The 18,629-nt window shown below is 44.2% G+C and overlaps 1 protein-coding gene across 3 annotated transcripts in view; it reads left to right on the top strand.

The window, feature by feature from the left end:
- Positions 1-18,629, top strand: part of Sema6a (semaphorin 6A) — a 121,767-nt gene that overhangs the window by 32,238 nt on the left and 70,900 nt on the right. The gene's annotated exons all lie outside the window — the stretch shown is intronic.

Raw genomic sequence — 18,629 nt, 5'->3', positions numbered from 1 at the left:
CCCCCCCCCCACCCCCCAAAAAAGAAAAAAATGACCCTCTGGCCCGGGCAGAAAGCAGCCTCCGGCCACCTGCTTCAAGGCATGTTTGTAACGCTGGCGGAGTTAACTGTGACTGGAAAACACAATAATAACTCACTCAGTAAAGTATTTGAAATGACTTTCAATCAGGAGCATGGCGACACACTATTTCCAATGAAAACATGACTGTTTAGGGTTACAGCAACTACGGGCTTTGAAAACAGTGAGTATTTGAATCCCGTGTCATTATGGTAAAGAAAAAAAAATAGACTAAGCATCTACAGAATCCTTTAACTTAGCCAAGATGCTGAAGTGCAAAAAGAGAAATTTGACAGACGTTATCCAGTGAATGGGACAAAGCGAACTTGTAGTGGAAAGAAAAAATAATAATAACATGAAAAAAACAACAGCCAGTAGGTTCTCACGTTTTAATCCACAAACTAAAATTGAGCCTAAGTCGTATATTGCTTTCTGCTGGCTTAAGGTATATTAAGAACGACTATAGCATCTGAAAACCTAAATGGTTACAATTGTATATAAAAATCAAGCAGTTCATGTTCAGACCGGGAGTAAGATAATAACCGAGTGTAAAGTATCTGGATTTCAAGAATTCTGAGAAATAACGTACCTGAGCATCTGCCACTGGTGTTAACCTTTCCAGGGGGTGAATATTAAGAAGGGAATCTATCTATCTTTTGACAGTGTGTGTGTGTGTGTGTGTGTGTGTGTGTGTGTGTGTGTGTGTGTGTGTGTGGTTTGAGGGCACTTAATTGAGTACGAATGAAAGAAAGAGTGCACATGTCAGTGCGAGAGCAATTGTTGAAATGGATTGCAGTGAGGTACAGGGTCACCAGGCTGGACTCCCAGGAGCCTCTCTCAGGAGAGTCAGCCTTGCACATGGGAACAGCTCTGCACACCATTCCATGCAGCTGCGGCAGCACGAGACCTCTCCCTTCATGACTCTCAGCGATTTGTTTTGTTCTCGGATTGCAAACCAGGGCAACTGCTTTCAAAGCATGTCATGTTATGTGCACACTCAACAGTCTATAGAGCTTTAATTACCTTAGATGTAGGAATATGCAACATTTTAGGAGGAACACTATAAACACAAAACAAAAACTGCAAAAGCAACCTCCTATTGCCTCCAGCTTTACGAGGCAGGACTGCAGTGCGAAGCTTCACATTTGATGACCTTGCAAAGACTTAGCTCCTGCCAGATAAGGTGGTGCATGCCTTTGATCCCAACACTTGGGAGGCTGATGCAGGTGGGTCGCTGTGATTTTGAGGCCAGCCCGATCTACGGAGTGAGTTCCAGGACAACCAGTGCTGTATTGTAAGACCCTAGCTCAAAAACAAAACAGAACAATCCAACAAAACAAACAACAACAAAGAGAGTTAGCTCCTTCCAAAGGAAGAAATGCTGTTTCTTGTCACTTCTCAAGGAGTGGAGAAGTAGAGGTATTTAAGACTGATCTATAATGAAGAGTTGGCAAAATACAAAATATTTTGTTAGCTGTTGTTAGTGACTTCCAGTGCAAACTATGGCCAACAAACTCCAACTACTGATAATGCCTCACTCCTGTGGGGTAGATTGGGAGTACCATAAGGTAAGGAAGTTGGAATGATGGTCATGTTGGACCTGATCTATGTTTATTTACTTATGAGAAAATCACCCTGCATTAAGTATATCCTTCATATATTAAAAATGGCCACATAAAAACAAAGAATAAGTAAATGAATGAGGTACTAATTGTTGTTGAAATAAAAGTCACGGCTTGTGACTTGGATTGTAGCTTAGTTTGTGAAGTGCCTGCTTGTTATTTCTGACGCCCTTGGCTACATGACCAGCACGGTACAAATTTCCCAGAAGCTTCTCTGTACATGTGCAGTTTTGACGCCAGGACAATTCGGGACATTGCCTCTTGGCCATCCGCATTAATACTTCAGGATACCCAGAACACTGATCATCAGGGGGAAAAAAAATCTAAAATGTTCAGCAAGGAATTATTTTGAGGAAGACGACGATGCTTTTAAAGGATCAATGAACCCTATTACTAATATTGGAAAAAATGAAGACCAACCATTGAGCCTATTTAGCTGGATAAGAGGCATGGTATTCAAGTCTGAGGGCAGCTGATAATTACACTAAGCATTTGGCCCATGTTTTCAAGGGCAGATAAAGCCATTAAACCTCTGGCTTGGGTGACCTGCCTAAATTTATCTATCCCTCCTCGTATGCTGACTCTCATATACCTCTGCAGTTATGCCCTATGTATTTCCCATTACCATGCTCCTCCCTCCCTCCTTCCTTCCTCCCCTTCTCTTTTCAATGCCTGAGATAAAAACAGCACTTCCCAGCCTGGCAGTGGTGGGCAGTGGTGGTGCACGCCTTTAATCCCAGCACTTGGGAGGCAGAGGCAGGTGGATTTCTGAGTTGGAGGCCAGCCTGGTTTACAGAGTGAGTTCCAAGACAGCCAAGGCTACACAGAGAAACCCTGTCTCGAAAAAACAAAGAAACAAACAAAAAAAAATAGCACTTCTGCTTTTCATAGCAACAAGCTCAATAAGCAACACATATGATGCCCACAGTTTATCTTGGGACTAATCCATAAAGGCATAGATGTCACTCTTATCGCCAGTTTTGAGTCAAGTCACTTGAGGTTTGGAAGAATAGAGGAATTTTCCCCGAAGTCACAACTAGAAAATGACAGAGTCTCAAGTCACTCACTAGTCTGGTCCCTAAGCCGGTGACAAGGTCTCCATGGAGCCTTCCACACTGCTTCTGGTGCAAAGTGGGTAAAAGGGCCATCCATGGCATCCCCAGTAAAAAGGGGGGGGTGGTAAAGATATTGTTTGTTTATAAAATATGCAGGGTCCTTTGGATGAATCCTTTAACTCCTCTGGAAGAACATGTCCGATGACTGAGGTTGCTCTGTGGTTCATCCTGGCCCTAACCTTCCAGGGAATACATTTTCTATTAGTGTCTCAGTGTCCGGTGTTTTCTTTCTTTCTTTCTTTTTTTTTTTTGTGAAAATGTCCTTTCACATGGATAGGCATGTATTCGTACGTGTCCGTGCTCGTGTGTTTGTTGTGACTGCTGTCTGCAGACACTCACCTTCTAACTGCTGGCTAGGTAGGTGTCCCACACATTGGCCTGCTCTTGCTATGGACTTCATTCTCAGGAATGCCTGTACTCTTTGTCCACACAGGCTAATACACTGTCCATTTTGCCTCTCCTAATAGCCCATGAGTCTTGAACTTGGAGCCAGCGAAGTACTGCCTTTGTAAAGCACAAAAGAACACCAGTTTGGTGTTTTTTTTGTTTTTTTTTTTTTTTTTTTTTTTTTTTTATCACACGAGGTCTGAATAAAAAAGCTTTTCTACTATTCAGAGGCCACTCGCATTGTGCAGCTGCCCCTGGACTGCTGAGAACATCTCAAGGCTGACAATGGAGTACCTGACTGAGCCTCTGCTCACAGGACTTATTCAGGAGCCCCAGGCCTGGGAGCGGTGCCAGCAAGCTCAGGGTTGGGGGTTGGCGGGGGTGGGAGTCCATTGAGGCCTTTTTCCGTGGTCAGACCCTGATAAGCATATTGGAGTTGGTTGTAGCTGTTGTTTTGTTGTTCGCCTGCCAGTGAGGGTTCCACAATCTTCTTGCGGGGCTGTCCTCCCAGCAGGCTGGCTCTCAGGGTAGGTTTTGTTCCTGGTTTGGTCCCACCTCTGTGAATGTACAGTGAGACTTGGGTCATAGTCCACCCGAAGTGAGCAATACATCACCATGTGGAACTAAATTCCCATGACTCTGGCTCCTCAGGACAATGTCTCTTTCTTCACCAAGCTGATGGTAAATATCTGGTCAGCCTCATCTATTTAAAACCAGCCAAGCAGGAATTCCCGATGCTGGGAAGTGGATTCTTTTATTTGTTTGTAAGTACACAGCTCTCTCCCTAACTAAAATTGAATTCCAATCGCTCTTAGCATAAGACCAAAGGACTACTTCATCTTCAGTAGCTAGGAGGGACAAGGGTACACCAAGGCAGGTTTACCTCTTCCTGGCTGCCGTTTGGCACCTATGCCTAATACCTGTCTCCAGGACTGATGACCCCCACGGGAAGAAAATCATGTTCCTGGCTTGCAGACTTGGGCAAATCAAAGCCAGGTGGGCATCTTCGTCTGAAATCATTCTATTCTTAGAAAATAAGATTAGATTAATTGAGATACTTGAAGGTTTGTATTTAAACATTTGTAGATTTTTTTTTTTTTTATTTTAAGCTAACTAAAGGGTTGTGCAAAATGACCATTCTATATTCTTGCTCTTCCATGACCCCGGGTTTCTGAGTAGTGGAAATCTGGTGCTGAAAATCTTGAACGAGTAGGACTGATATGTTTGACAAATTCTGTTGATTACAAGCTCTGTACTTACGGTTATAATTTGTATTTAGACACTTGACTTGGCCCCAAGTTTTAGCCCGCAGAAACACAAAGATTAATTAATTAATTAGTAAATTCCAGATAGATGTTGAAAGGAGAGCTATGCATTCTCAAGAGCTGGGGTCCACCTGGCGATGTGAGGTGTATTAGTACCCCACGGAATGAATAGCATGTGAATAATGTAGCTTTGAGGCTCTCCGTGAATCTGAGCCAGGTAGGCTGTGACCCCCTCAAGTTGAATTTAGCCCTCTTCCCTGCTGTCTAATATTTAATCCATCAACCTTTCTGCCTGTATTTCTTTCTTTCCTTTTACTAGAAATAGAGCCTTTTCTCACATAGTATATCCTGATTATGATTCCCCCTTTCTCTATCCTTCCTGGTAACCCCTTCGCCCCACTTTCCCTCCCAGCTGGATCCAGCCGCTCTCTGTCTTTCACTAGAAAAGAACTTTGGCTGTATTTCTTGCTGGATGATATTACTTTTATCATGGTATCAAAATCCAAAGATCACATACCTTCCCGAGGCCGCTTCTGCTTGCTCAGACGGGAACATTACCCTCCTGTGCCAGCCAGCCTGCCTGCATTTTCTGTTTCTGTTCATTGTCACCCCAGTACTTCCTGTCCTTAGCCCCTAACCATCAGTGAAGCCAATTGGTGCTACGATTCAGTTTATGGTCTCTGCCCAGCTTGCCTAAGTCCTTACTAGGGCAGTGACCTTAGGTCTGTGTTTTACGACTTTCTGGTGCCCTGTGTCCTCCTGTGCAGGTTTCTGTGCCTCTCATTCCACCAGCCTTTAAGTTCCACTTTCTCTCTAGTGACACAAGTGCCTGCTCCTTCTATGTGTCTGAGTGGCTTGGTTTACATACATACATACATACATGCATACATACATACATACATACATGTGTGTATGTGTGTGTGTGTATATATATATGTATGTATGTATGTTTGTATTTTGGGGTCACTAAGTGCCCTTTCTAGTATTTCAATTGCCAGAAAGCTTAATATGTGAATTTCTTCCTTTGCGTTTCCTTAAGTAGAATTTCTGCAGTTCTAGAAAAGCCTTTTATAGTAAAGGAATAAAGTCTTCACCTTTTCATCCCTAAATTCAATAATGATGTTCCTGACACAGACCTTAGCACATGGGTTCACAGCCTGGAGGCTGAGTATGTATGTAAGGACACGTATGTTTATAGCTGGTCCTTACTTGTGAAGGGAGAGACTGAATTAAAGAGAGTGCTGCGGTATGGAAGCCGAGCTGAGATGGTCTCCAGGCCAGAAGGGGCTAGCTCTAGTCCTAAGCTCAAAAGGCAGCTGACTGGAAGTTACACACAAAGCTCTAGCTCCTGGAAATGGAGTGGTGGGGCTGGGAGCTGCACTGGATATCCGCCCATTGTTCTCTGTGCTTTGGGAAGCACTGATAAGGCCAGATTGACACTGGGGACAAGTGAAGTTAAGCAAAACAAAATGGTGGCATCGATCTGAGCCGAGAGAAGGACTGCTAGTGGAATTTGGGAAGAAATAACAAGCCTTGGATCTGGTGGCTAGTCTTTGATGGCGGGTGCTTGTGGCCTTGGGGAGGATGCTGCGGGAGAGAGACTCCTTTCTGAGCAGGTGGGAGAATGCTTTGTAAATGCTGTTCATAGCCCAGGCATTTGGCCTTCTACTCAAGAAAAAAGGTAGAAGAAAAAGAGATAGGCATGTTTATAGAAATGTCTGTGGACTAGAAGACGACACCACCAGAGAAAGGGCGAGGGGATAGAGAGGCCAGCTGGAGAGGCTGAGGACCAGAGCAGGCTTAACTGAACAGGACAGGGCAGCCTGCAAGTGGGCGGAAGGGCCCTCTCCTTCTGACGATTGTGTGGTCCCAGGGTAAGCTAGGAAGTCCTACTACCAGGGCCAAGAGGCTTTGAGATTAAAGAAAACAACTCAGAATCCTAAGCTGCCACAGGGAACTGCTTTCTAGCAAGAGAAAGGTCTGATGAGCAGTTAGCAGCTTTTCTAAATTTGTTTTTCTGTCTTCCAAAACAGCTCTGTGCATTTCTCTGCCACGGCTCTACCTCACTCCAGAGAAAAGTGCTCTGGGTATACTTTGGAAAGATTTTCAATGATGAGGGCTTTCTAAATAACTTTCCGTTTCTCCAAGAAATCAGTCAGCCAGAATGCCCTTCCCCCAAGAATTCCAGTTAGTCAAAGTTTTACTGAAACATGTCAGCACTGAAAAATGCAGAAGGCTGCTAGGTACATCCAATCAAAAGGCAGAAGAAATTTCACATCTGCGCAAGAGCAACAGTGTCTGGCTCTTCAGCTGCCAGCCATTTCAAACATGCCTGTATCAGATGCCCAGGAGCCAACTGGCTCAAAAGAAGACACACAAAGGGGAGCCAGGGCTCCTGGCAGAAAGGCCACCTCTTCCCAGGGGTCCAGGACACATGGGCTTGTGTTCCATAGAACATTCCCCAATGTTAACTTGGAAATTACCCATTAGCTTCAAATAGCTGTAAAATTCTTTTTATTTACTTGCTTATCAGCGTGTGAGTGCATGGTATATGGAGAGGGGTGTGTGTGTGTGGAGGTTAGAGGACAACTCTGCAGTTGACTCCCTCCTTCCACCCTTTGTGTGGGTTCCAGGGAATAAACTTTTCACCGGCTAAACTATTTTACCAACTTCGAATGGTTTGAAAGTGAACGATGGAAGAGTCACGAATGGCCAAAGCGCTACCAAATAGACGAGCTCCGGGATTTATTTAAAAACAGCCCTGTTGTAATAGTGTGTACAGTGCACACACACACAGAACGGAGATCAGGTGTGTTTGTGAGCAGTTGGTAGAGGGTGTGGAGGAACCTGATCCCGAGAGTCGTAAATTATACACTGTTTACACCTGTCAACTCTGTCTGGGTCCCCTGCTAATGATACTTTAAAAACTAGCCAGGGTGACACAACACAAAGGGCCACCCCTTTCCAGCTCTGTGATGTGGGTGAGGACCTTGCCAATGGATTCTGGCGGTTTTGAAAAGGTAGCTTGGCTCTTGGAGATGCACAGGTCAATGGGAATGTCCTCCCACAAGGGCCTTTGAACTGGGCACAGGTTAAAGTATCAGAAGGAACCAAAGGTCCATCCATAAAGGAACAATCAGGGAAAAAAAAAAAGCAATGTTTACAGCTTGGCTGTGCTACCATTGAATCGTGTGTCTGCTGGCCTACAAAATACTGTGACCATGGAGGGGTATATGTGTGCATAGGTCTATGTACACACATGGAGGCTGGAGGTAGACAATGGGTGTCGTCTTTGCGTTCTGTCTTTCTCAGGGTCTCTCAGTGAAATAGAAGCTCCTCTGTTCAGAACACAATTCACAAGTGCAAAGCATCTTTTTTTACGGGAACAGCACCATAGCCAGCTTTCTTCTTAAATGTGAATTCTGGGACTTGAACTCAGGCCCTCGTGCTTGTATAGCAGGCACCTTACTGGCTGTTCTCCAGCACCTGAAATTTTTCTCTCCCACCCCTTGCCCCATTTATACCTTCCCCCACCTCTAGTACAATGCCCTGTACAGGTGAAGTGGCAGCTAAGTGGCACATATGAATGTTTAGTGAATTAAAGATCAGAGAAATGGCTGTAGGTAACTGGACAGCACACATAGTAGTTAGGAATGTGCGCTTTGGAGCCAGCTTGGCCAGGGCCAAACCCCTGGTCCCCACTGACTAGTTAGTGTGTGGCCTTGGGGAGTCTCCTCACCTGTAGAGTGGGGTTAATAACAGCTTGCACCCAGAGGTGTTGTAAGGATGAAATGACTGACTCATTACCTATCAACAGCCTGGTCGGAGTCTGACACCTGGTAAACCTACAAAACACTGTTCTGCAAGAAGAAATCGCTTTGAGCAGAGAACTCACTTATGAAAACATACTGCACAAAGGCAAGCAGGTACTTTTGGCCATTGATTCAGGAAAGACAAGCAACCACACAGGTTTAATAGCCTCTTCTTGTGCTACAAACTTTGTAAACATGGGCTTTGGATTATTCAGAATCCAAACGAAATTGCACTTTTAAAATTAAAAAGAGAGAAAGAAAGAAAAAAAGAAAAATTCCAGAATGAATCTTTAACAGCAAGGAGCTAATTTTTTTTTCTAAAATATTTTTCCCTTTTGGAGGAAAAGAAATGCTTAGTAGAGTCTTGTTTCCTTTTTGGAAATAAATTCACATCTGGGATGCCAAATTTCAATCTTAATGCAGCGCTGAACAGCTGAGTTATAATTTGTTACCCTCCTGGAACGCACAGACATCGGATGGGAACGTGGGAAAGAGCATTTATCTTTTCAGTTCAGTGAAAACAGAGCCCACAATAGTTTAGAGAACCGAGAGAAAAATTCATACTTAATAATTAAGACCATGTGTGATAGGGTGTGTCCACATAGCTATAACCCTGGACTCCATGAGATTCCCCTATGGTCAGAGCTGTCTGTCTTGTGCCCATGATCAGACGCGTTAGTAATTCATATATTGGTATGTGAGTAATGTAAACGGTGGTAATTTAAACAAGAAGTTTACAACATTTGGCTCAAATAGGTGTATCTGCAGCCACAGTGAATGCCTTCTGACTCAGAAAACAAAATGCTACCCTTAAAAACTGCTTCCTTAATGGGCAATTTTCATCCACACAACAACCTTCTTATAGATAGCAATAGGTCTTAATATACTAAAATAACTTATTGAAATAGAAAAAAAATGTCCTTGTTCACACAGCAGACATTCTTCACTCACCCTGGCTAGATTCTGTTTTGCTCTTTTGGTTTTGTTAGGGCCTAAGGTTAATGATACCCTCAGAGACTGGAAACACCCACCTCGTACCATCAGTGTCTTGGCTTATTAAGTTATGCCAATTTCACAACCAGAATCCATTACTTAATTTAACAGAGTCTGAGAAAAACTCATTTGTCTCCTTCACTGTGTTTCACAGTCAAAGTGACACCTGAGCACCACTGTCTCGTGGAGGGAGACAGTGAAATGCTCCCCCCACCCCTCCGACCCCTGGGTACAGCCGTTTACAGCCCTGGAGTGGATGCATGTGAGGCTGGATATAATTACTGAGCCACAGCAGCCCCGCACTCCACTGGGGATCTATGAAGCGTCTATGCCACAAAGCACAGTTTTTTGTATATCTTTGATTAGGACTTAGGCCACTGCTGTTTGCATTTGGGGAACTGGAAATGCAGAGTTGGGTTTCAGATAGGCAGAGAAGATCAAGGGCTGTTAGAATGCTGACCCTTCTGCCAGAGTCTATCTCAGGCTTATTAGCTGAGCGGACATCTGAGCCTAGTCTATTTCAATACGGACGACGTCCTTGGTTTCATCCTGATAATGCGCCCGAGCTGGTTTCCTGAAGTTCAGCTGCTTCTGCGCTATCAGCTTGATATTAAATGTAGACTGGAGTTGGGCTGGCAAGAGGGACTCAGGTCTGTACGGGCTGTTCCCCCTTTTTAGGAGAGTCTGTAGGTGTGAGAGATAGCAGGAGATTCGCTAAAGCTTGTTAACCACTTTTGATTTCAAAGGATTACGCTGGGAGTAGGGGAGTCCTGTTCCTGTTAATCACTTAAGAATATTATGTAGCCATTAAGGAGATGAGACATGGAAGAGGCGGCAAAAGGAAGACTTCACATTTGTTGATTGCATGGTTAGCTCCTGTGCTGCTGAAGTACTGGAAATTGCTTTACAACTAGATCCACTTAACTGATACGGGCGAAAGGAAACCTTATCTATACTACAACTTAATCCCCGGAGGAGGAGAACCTGGCATTGCCCCCTCCCCCATCTCTCTCTCTTTAACCTGAGTGTTAGTTCTCTTCGGTTTTACTAATGTTTAAAATTAGTGACAGAAGCCGGGTGGTGGTGCATGCCTTTAATCCCAGCACCCAGGAGGTAGAGGCAGGCGGATCTCTGTGAGTTCGAGGTTAGCCTGGTCTACGGAGCCAGTTCCGGGACAGTCAGAGACACACAAAGAAAACCTGTCTTGAAAAACGAACAAACAAAAAAACACCCAAAACATCATCAACAACAAAACAAAACAAAACAAAACAAAAAAACCCCAAAATGGTGACAGAATTTATTATGACATTTTCTTTTTTGGCAAAAAAATTTGTTTTTAAAGACTATGTGTTATGTACGGGATCCTGCTTGCTTTATGTGTAGCAGTCATCTGCAGGAGCACTTAGAGGCCGGAAAAGGCACAGGGGCTGTAAGAGGTTGTGAGCCACCATGTGGGTGCTGTGACCTAAGCCCAACTCCTCTGCAAATGGCTGAGACATGGCTTCAGCCCCTCAGATGATATTCTCATACCTATGTACAAGGGATGCTCCCCCCATGACTGCCCTCTCCCCCTCCCTCCCTTCGGTACCTCCTTTCTCCCAGATAATCTTTTCTGCCCCTCCCCCCACCGATACAGAGTGGGGAGGAATAGATTCCAAATGTGAGAGAAAGTATGCTTTTGCCTTTCCACCCACTCTAACCCTCTTGTTCTCCTTCCCTCTCTTCCCTCTTCCTCTCTCCACACATTCCTCCTGCATTCATCATACACACACGCATGCACGCGCGCACACACACACACACACACACACACACACACACAATGTATTCTACATGCGAGAGAAACACATGGTCTTTTTTATGAGTCTGACTTTTGCTTAACATGATAATACCCAGCTCCGTTTACTTTCCCACAGATGGGAAAATTTCGCTTTTCCTTTCTGATGGGAACAAAACATTACATATTGAACACTCATCTGTTGCTGGACAGTGAGGCTGCTTCCATAACTTGGCTTTTGTGATTTTTTTTTTCCTATGATCAACGTGAGTTTGCAGACATCTCTCTCACAGACTCACTTTGAGTATTTTGAAAATATGCCCAGGAGCGATGTACCTGGATCATATGGTAGATCTATTTTTAGCCTTTTGAGAAACCTCCACATTGATTTCTATAGTGTCTGCACTCATGTGCATGCCTCAGCAGTATGGACCCCTTTCTGCTACATTTGTTAATAAGTGTCTGCCTCGTGCCTTTTAGACTTAAAAGTTGCTAAATTAGTAGCCCCTGACCTGGACTATTCACTCCTTAGACAGGTTTGTATCCTTAAGTCTAAGCTGCTTGTCTGCTAGCTACATTTCAATCCCATCTGTGGTCTTGTGCCGCACTGGTTGAATCCTAACAAAAAATTCTTACTTATTTTCACACCATGCTTTGGACTCTGACAGCCTAAAGACTAATAATCATCCTGTGCTAGAACGGAATTACATGCATGGCAAGGAAAAACATAAGACAATTGTCAAATCACCAAAAAAGAAAACAACAACAAAAAAAAAAGCATTAGGAAAAGCACTTATGTAAAAATTGAGGCCAAAGGTGTGAGGAGCTTGGCTCACATCCGCTTTCAGGTGGCAGATGGACAGAATGTCCCCCTGAGCCTCACTTTCTCATGGTTTCATGGCTTGCTGGGATATGGCTCCTTTCTGAGAGCATCTTGAATCACATAAATTAATTAATTAATTACTAGTTGTGTGTGTGTGTTCAAGCATATTGCGGTGTCACATGACATGAGCCTGGGGTGACCTTTCAAAAAGAAGGGTTCTGCCAGGTGTGAGCAGGGGAGGAACTCGGGTTGTCGGGCTTGGCAAGTGCCTTGATCCACTGAGCCACCTTGCTGGCCCATTCTCTGAAAACATTTGTTGGAGCAACGCTTCCCTATGTGCAGAAAAAAAATTTTAAAAAGCCCATGTATTTTCCTTGCATTGAAGTATCAGAAATAGTTTGTTTCTTTATCATCATCACCATCATCACCACCACCATCATCATTAATATTTTAAAGCAAGCCTAAGTCTGTTTGTTTTATTTGACCATGCTTATCTTTTGGCCAGGTTCAGTTTTCAGATAAGATATCCAGCACCAACATTACAATGCCTCTGCTGTCCTGGAACTTGCTCTATAGTCCAGACTGGCCTCAGTCTCCCACAGATCCCTTTATCTCTGCCTCCCTAGCGCTGGGATTCGAGGGGTTTGCCACTTCGCCAGGCAATTGCCTTTGTTGTTGTTTTTAAAGTTCAGATAAACAGATGTTTAATGTTAGGTCTGGCTGACAGTAATTACCTTCTTCTTGAATTTATATTTTGCTGGTAGTAGCTCGGTGACAGTGTTAACTCCATTGTCAGGAGCAGATACAATAAACGTCATCATCTTCTCACCCTCCAGGGATTCTGGACTAGCTACATCTCTCTCTGTTCTTTTATTGTCCATATAATTGAATAAGATATCTACTCTAATGCAATAACAAGGTCACAGATTTAATAATACAGGACTTGGGAATACAAAATTTACTTTTCTCAAGATAAAAATCATATTTTTTTTCCTATGATGGGCTTCGTATCCACGCAGCTGTAGTTTGCAGCGATGTCATGAGGTCAGGGATCCCATAGACTACTGAGGTGTGTTACGAATTCTAACATCTTACATTTCATCAGTATATGTTTGTGAGGACAAAGACAGACATCACTTATCAACACGCTGAGTTACCAAGGTGCCCACAAGCCATAGGACTTTAAAATGAAAAATCTAGTGCGGTCTGTAAGAACCACTTACTTCAAGGACACCATCTCATATGAGGTAAAACGCAACTTGACCTAAGCCATTAGAGAAAAATCTAAAGCATAACACACACAGAGTTTTCCTTGCGTATTACATAATGTGGATAGACTCTATTTTGCGGTGTGTTATTAGCACATCCATCCCCTCTAGGAATTACAAATCCTCCGAGGACAGGGATTGTGTGTAGCACTATTCATTGCTCCATTTATTTACACACGAAGCATTGGTGACCTCTTGCTGGGTTTAGCCTCCTAGTGCTGTGGACAGATTAGTAAACAGTAGCGTCCATTTGATGCCTGTGATCCAGTATTGTTCAGGTGCTGTGGAGACGTGAAGGAGGGAATCGCGGAGGACTTCCCAGGGGAGGTGATATTTGGAGGCAAGTCTTAAGGGAGGGATAGGAATCCCAAAGGCAGAAACAAAAGTGGGGTAAAAAACTGAACTGTGGAGGGGATGTCAATGGTTAAAAAAAAGTAAAGCTAAATGCTGAGGGAAGAGAAGTACAAGAGAAATGAAGAAAGAGAATAGAACTCCCAGAAGAGCCATCCTTCCAAATCCTTTACTCACCTGTCCAATTGGAGTGAGTTGTGGGAATTTCCAAAACACCGCCATTAGAGAAAGTTCCTTGGAATCTGGAACAGACTGTTGAGAGCCCCAGTGCAGTGTGGTGTGGAGGCAGGACAGCTCACCCTGCAGCTCTCTGCACAGATTCCGAAATTCTGTTTCCATCTTGCCCATCGCCCACCCTCATCTTCGTGTGGCTAAGAGTACCTCGGTAGGCCCTGGCCCATAAATAGACAGTCCACACTCAGTTTAAATTGTTGGAAAGAGTTTGACATAGACTGTTTGCTTTGGGGTGTTCGGTGGTGTGACTGGCAAAAAGGCCATTGGACCAAGTAAACCATGAGCAACAGGAATGGCTGCGCTCGCCTCCTGTCTTTTTACATAGGCATGATGCTGAAAATGGACCCTAAAACTGCAGCCTTCCTTATCCCAAAGGAATTCTTCACATTTCCACTAAGGTTTGTGGTCAAGGCTTCTACCTCTGCTCAGAGAAGCAACAAAATAGGTCCACCGCCAGCTCAAGGGGCAGAAGGCTGTGTTTATAAATATAAAGCTTGGGATCCGGGGAGAACTGGCCAACTCCAAGGACATTGAGAGAAGATGCAAACATATGAAGTTCAAAATGATGAACAGCACAGGTACTTAAGTTGTCCAATTGCCAACTCCAGAGACATTGAGAGAAATGTGTAATAAGCGAACATACATTGCTCTTTTTTTTTTAAATGGGTTGGGGGCTTTTCCACCAAATAGTGACCACAGGAAAGGAAAAGTGCCATTAACCCATTTCACATCCAAGAAATCTGAAGTTTACAGAGATGAAGCAGCCACACTGGCCACAAATGAGAAGAATCTGCCAGGCGCTAGAGTAAGGTAAATCCCAATATCTACAGCAGGCTCACACAGCAAGCGCCCCGAATACTTAATTATCTTAACCCAGAATTCCAGGTCCATGTTTACGAAGTGCTCAGGGTCCCGTTAGTCTCAGAGATGATAAACCTTTTGTACCTGCTCTCAGGATAAAGAATTGTCGAGATAGGCAAGCAGGTGGCCATTCAAGTGGAATAAATAACCAAGCATAGCGTAGACCAATGGAGATAAGGAAGTCGCAGGATTGCAGATAGCGTTGCCTAGATCTTTACCCCAAATATTTTTCCCTTAGAGTAGCAGAAAAATGTTTTCCTTGTCATTAAAACAATGGCCAAGTCAGCATGCAGAGTGCCTGGCTTTTGCTGAAGAATTCCTAAAAGTTGTGTGTGTGTGGGGGGGTGTGGGGGGTGGAATGTAGGTGCCGCCTGACACAGTGTGACCTTACCCAGACTCTATAGAAGGAAAACCCACGAACATAATTTGTTCTACATAAAGTCTGTAACCCTGACTGCAGCATTGGTTGGTGGGAGCTCTGTAATTACTGGTAGGATTTTTTTTTGTTTTCTGGTGGCGACTGCTGAAAATTTCTTTCAGGGCTTGACAGCTGCCCTCCCGATATTTATGTGTTTCTTGCTAGGAGCTCTAGATTCACAACTGCGGGGCTTGTAATGAGGAAAAAGAACACAATACAAATAACACAGGAAGGGCTATGCGTCGGATATCACCGGAGAGACGAATTGCATATTCTAGCTGCTTTAATTGGAAAACAGTCTTTTCATGGGGTTGCTTTCCCTTCCACTGAGATAATTAAGCCGGGGTTGACACTGGTGACCAGTGCCTGATGATATAGAGTTAGCTACTAACAATGCAGCAATCAGTAATCAAAATTTATACTTCCCAGGTTACGGGAGCCGTGGTGGAAGAGAAAGGCAGTTTTGATAAGGCTGGGAGATGGACTTCCTAAGGCGGTGCTCACATGACCTCCACTCCTCTCCATTCTGAGTGGGTTAATGAGGGCCTGCTTTCTCTCAGCCCTGTCAGAAGAGAAAGCACACCTATTGTCTGTGTTTACATTAGGAATACTTTGCAGGACCCACGCTGGCAAAGAAGTTTCTCTGCGGCTCCCTGTAATTTTTAATGGATTAAATTATATCTGTAAGTGGATTGGCGTGAGAGGTGGGTAGGTGGACACAAAACAAACTGAGATGGTTTTGAAGCCTCTCCGTGAAGCTGGCCTAAGCACAGGGTTTTGAAACAGGATTAATTATCCCTGCCTGTGGCTGAAAACTTGGCAGTGGCAGGGATTAGGACTAGGGTGTGTCTCTGTTAGAAGTTCCCAAGTTGGGTCTGTTTACTGGTAGAAGCCCCTCTGGATCTACTAGAATTTCTAAAGCCCAGCCAGGTCACACAGCCAGCCCAATCAAGTTGGCATCTCTGGGTGTGGTTGGTCCACAGACAGCTTTTGAATTTTTGAAGTAGGCTGTTCCAATGTGCCAGCCAATTTGGAAGGCACGGAAGTTTAAACTCACTCACAATGTTAAAGATGTTTATGTTTGGTGATAGACATGGTAGTGTGTCTAGCAGTGTAGGAGAAAGAGAACAGCCACGCCTCGGCGACATCCCTTGCCTCTAAGTTTCAAGTTGGAGTTAAAACTGGAGTTAGAGACCATTTCCTACCCCAGTGAGAGACCTTGAACTCCATGAGTAACAGTGGCCCACCCACTGTGGGAGAGAATTGACTTCAGAGATGATGGGGGGGGGGATTAACCATGAAGAGAAGAGATGCCAAGGAAAGGGGAAGGAGGCCTTCTTGCTTCCTAGAGTCTACTTCAGTGCTTGTGAATGGGACCAGTGACAACAGGCAAGGTGTCCTCTTGCTTCTCACCTCCCCAAGTGAGGGCTGACATGGAAGACACTCTTTGCTCATCTCCCAACACCATGGGTGTCTCCCCACACTGCCATATTTAGCTCAGTAGCCCTGGGCCACCCCAGAATAAAGACTGTACCGGAAAAAGGACATCTATTCATTGGCTAAGCAGCAAGTGGTCCCTTGGGTATATTTCCAACGATGGATTGGATCCTTCTCTTGTTTTGGCACAGAAGGTAAGTGAGAAAAAGGTAATGAAGTTAGAGATCATGGGCTGAGAGTCTGTGCAGAATAGACATTCAGGAACAGGAGAGGAGAAAGCCCAAATAAAATAGTAGAATCTTATTTTGGGGAAAAACTATGTGGACGCATTTGCCTTGCGCTTCCGGGTTCTTGGCCTTAGCTTTCACTGTGTTTCACCTTTCTGAGTTGGCCACATTTATACAGGAAGATCATATACTGGGCAGCCTTTGTAACATACACATGGCTGAACACACTGGGAAAGGATTCAGGGGGTGGAGAATTGGCAGATATTATCGGGAGAAAATTTCAGGTTTGCCCCTGGAGAGAATTTTTGTTGGGATCTTTTGTTTTGTTTTGAATAAAGTTAATAGCTCTGTTTGTCAAAAAGAAAAAGAAGAGAAAAGAAAAAAGAAAGAGAAAGAAAAAAGAAAGAGACTCCCACCCCTCCCCCCTGAAATCCCATAAAAGAATGCAAATAAAAAAGTGTATTTCATTCTCCCAGTGACCCCTTGTCCTCCTCCCTCAGAGACACTGCTATTAGATGCTTACGTATTGGAACAAATATGTACAGCACATTATTTTCTAAAACTCAGTCAGTCTTGGCTTGTGTTTCCATTTTCATTAACAAAAATAGCCCCCCCTTTTTTTACAGCTGTTGTAGGACTTCATACACTGAAATTTAAAAATATTCAAAGGTACTCAAATCAAACCAACAGTTACTTAATAATGTGTATGTTTTTTATTTTTGTCTGAGTTGAGGATTTTACACACATATTTCATATTTTTAAAACAATCCAAAAGAGGAGTGGCCCTTTGATCTGAGGGCGTTCGATGTCCCTGTGTGGGGAATGCCAGGGAGGGAAGATGGGAGTGGATGGGTAGGGGAGCACCCTCATAGAGGCAGGGGGAATGGGGATGGGATAGGGAGGTTCTGAAGGGGAGACCTGGAAAAGGGAAAATATTTGAAATGTAAATAAAGAAAATATCCAATAAAAAAAAATAAAATAAAAAATTCCACTAGCTTACATTTATATTAGCACAACACATGGGAATAGATTATTTACTCCAAACCGAAGCTGAGATCTTTCCCTTCCCTGGCCCCCAACTTCTCAGCTTTTTATATATTCTCATGTGAGGCCCATGCATGAGGGTAGATGGTACACGTGGTCAGAGTACCATGTCTTATACATTCTACAGGACTGGGCCAGAGATCTACCCATGCCCCTCCCCCAAGTAAAACTTCCTCCAACTGTAGACCAAGAAGGGCTTCAGTGTTGTACTGTTTCACATACTTGGGTGCGAAAGGATAAAAGCAGTCAGGCAGAATTGCGCTTCCCACCCACGTGGGGAGAGGAAACCGCCTAACACCATGGTCCACGGAGAGAATCTGAGAGGACAGTGTGAACGAGAGAGTTCAGAGCCCCTGGGGCTCCAGCCAGCAACATCTGTATGTCTTCTCTCCAGCTGGCTGGCCCAGCTGTTCTGATCTCAGGAGAAAGTTATGAGTCCCTGGGAAGGGATCTGAGACAAGAGTGATGTTAAATCAGCTCCTGGGGTCTGTTTGTCATTGACAATTGAGTCGCAGCATCAAGCCAATGGTTGACATTCTTGGAAGGCCACACACCAGCCACCCTCTAAGGACTGAGCCACCTTAGAGCAAAACAAAGCAGTTCTATGTGGATGCCGTAGACCTTCACCCTCAGAAACCTCTGGTTATTGCCCATGCTACTAATGTGTTATTGCTATCTCTCTTCTTGCAAGTAGGCGTAGACTGTTGACCCATATACATGCATGTCGGCCAGACGGGAAAGCTAAGTGAGTGACACTTAGCCAACGCCCGAGGACTTGGGTCTTTGGATTCTAGGCGCCTTATTTCATCAACAGCAGCAGAGGAAGGTAGCTGCTCAGAGAGTCTGAGCCCATAGCAGGATTTTGCTGGATCCTCTGTGGTTTCCTGCTGTAAGCAGTGCTTTCCCAGGATGTGGGAGGCAGGATTGTCAGAAGATGTGAG

The sequence above is a fragment of the Mastomys coucha genome, unplaced genomic scaffold (genome assembly GCF_008632895.1).
Source record: "Mastomys coucha isolate ucsf_1 unplaced genomic scaffold, UCSF_Mcou_1 pScaffold13, whole genome shotgun sequence".
In the NCBI taxonomy this organism is placed as follows: Eukaryota; Metazoa; Chordata; class Mammalia; order Rodentia; family Muridae; genus Mastomys; species Mastomys coucha.
This window is presented reverse-complemented; position numbering and strand designations above follow the sequence as displayed.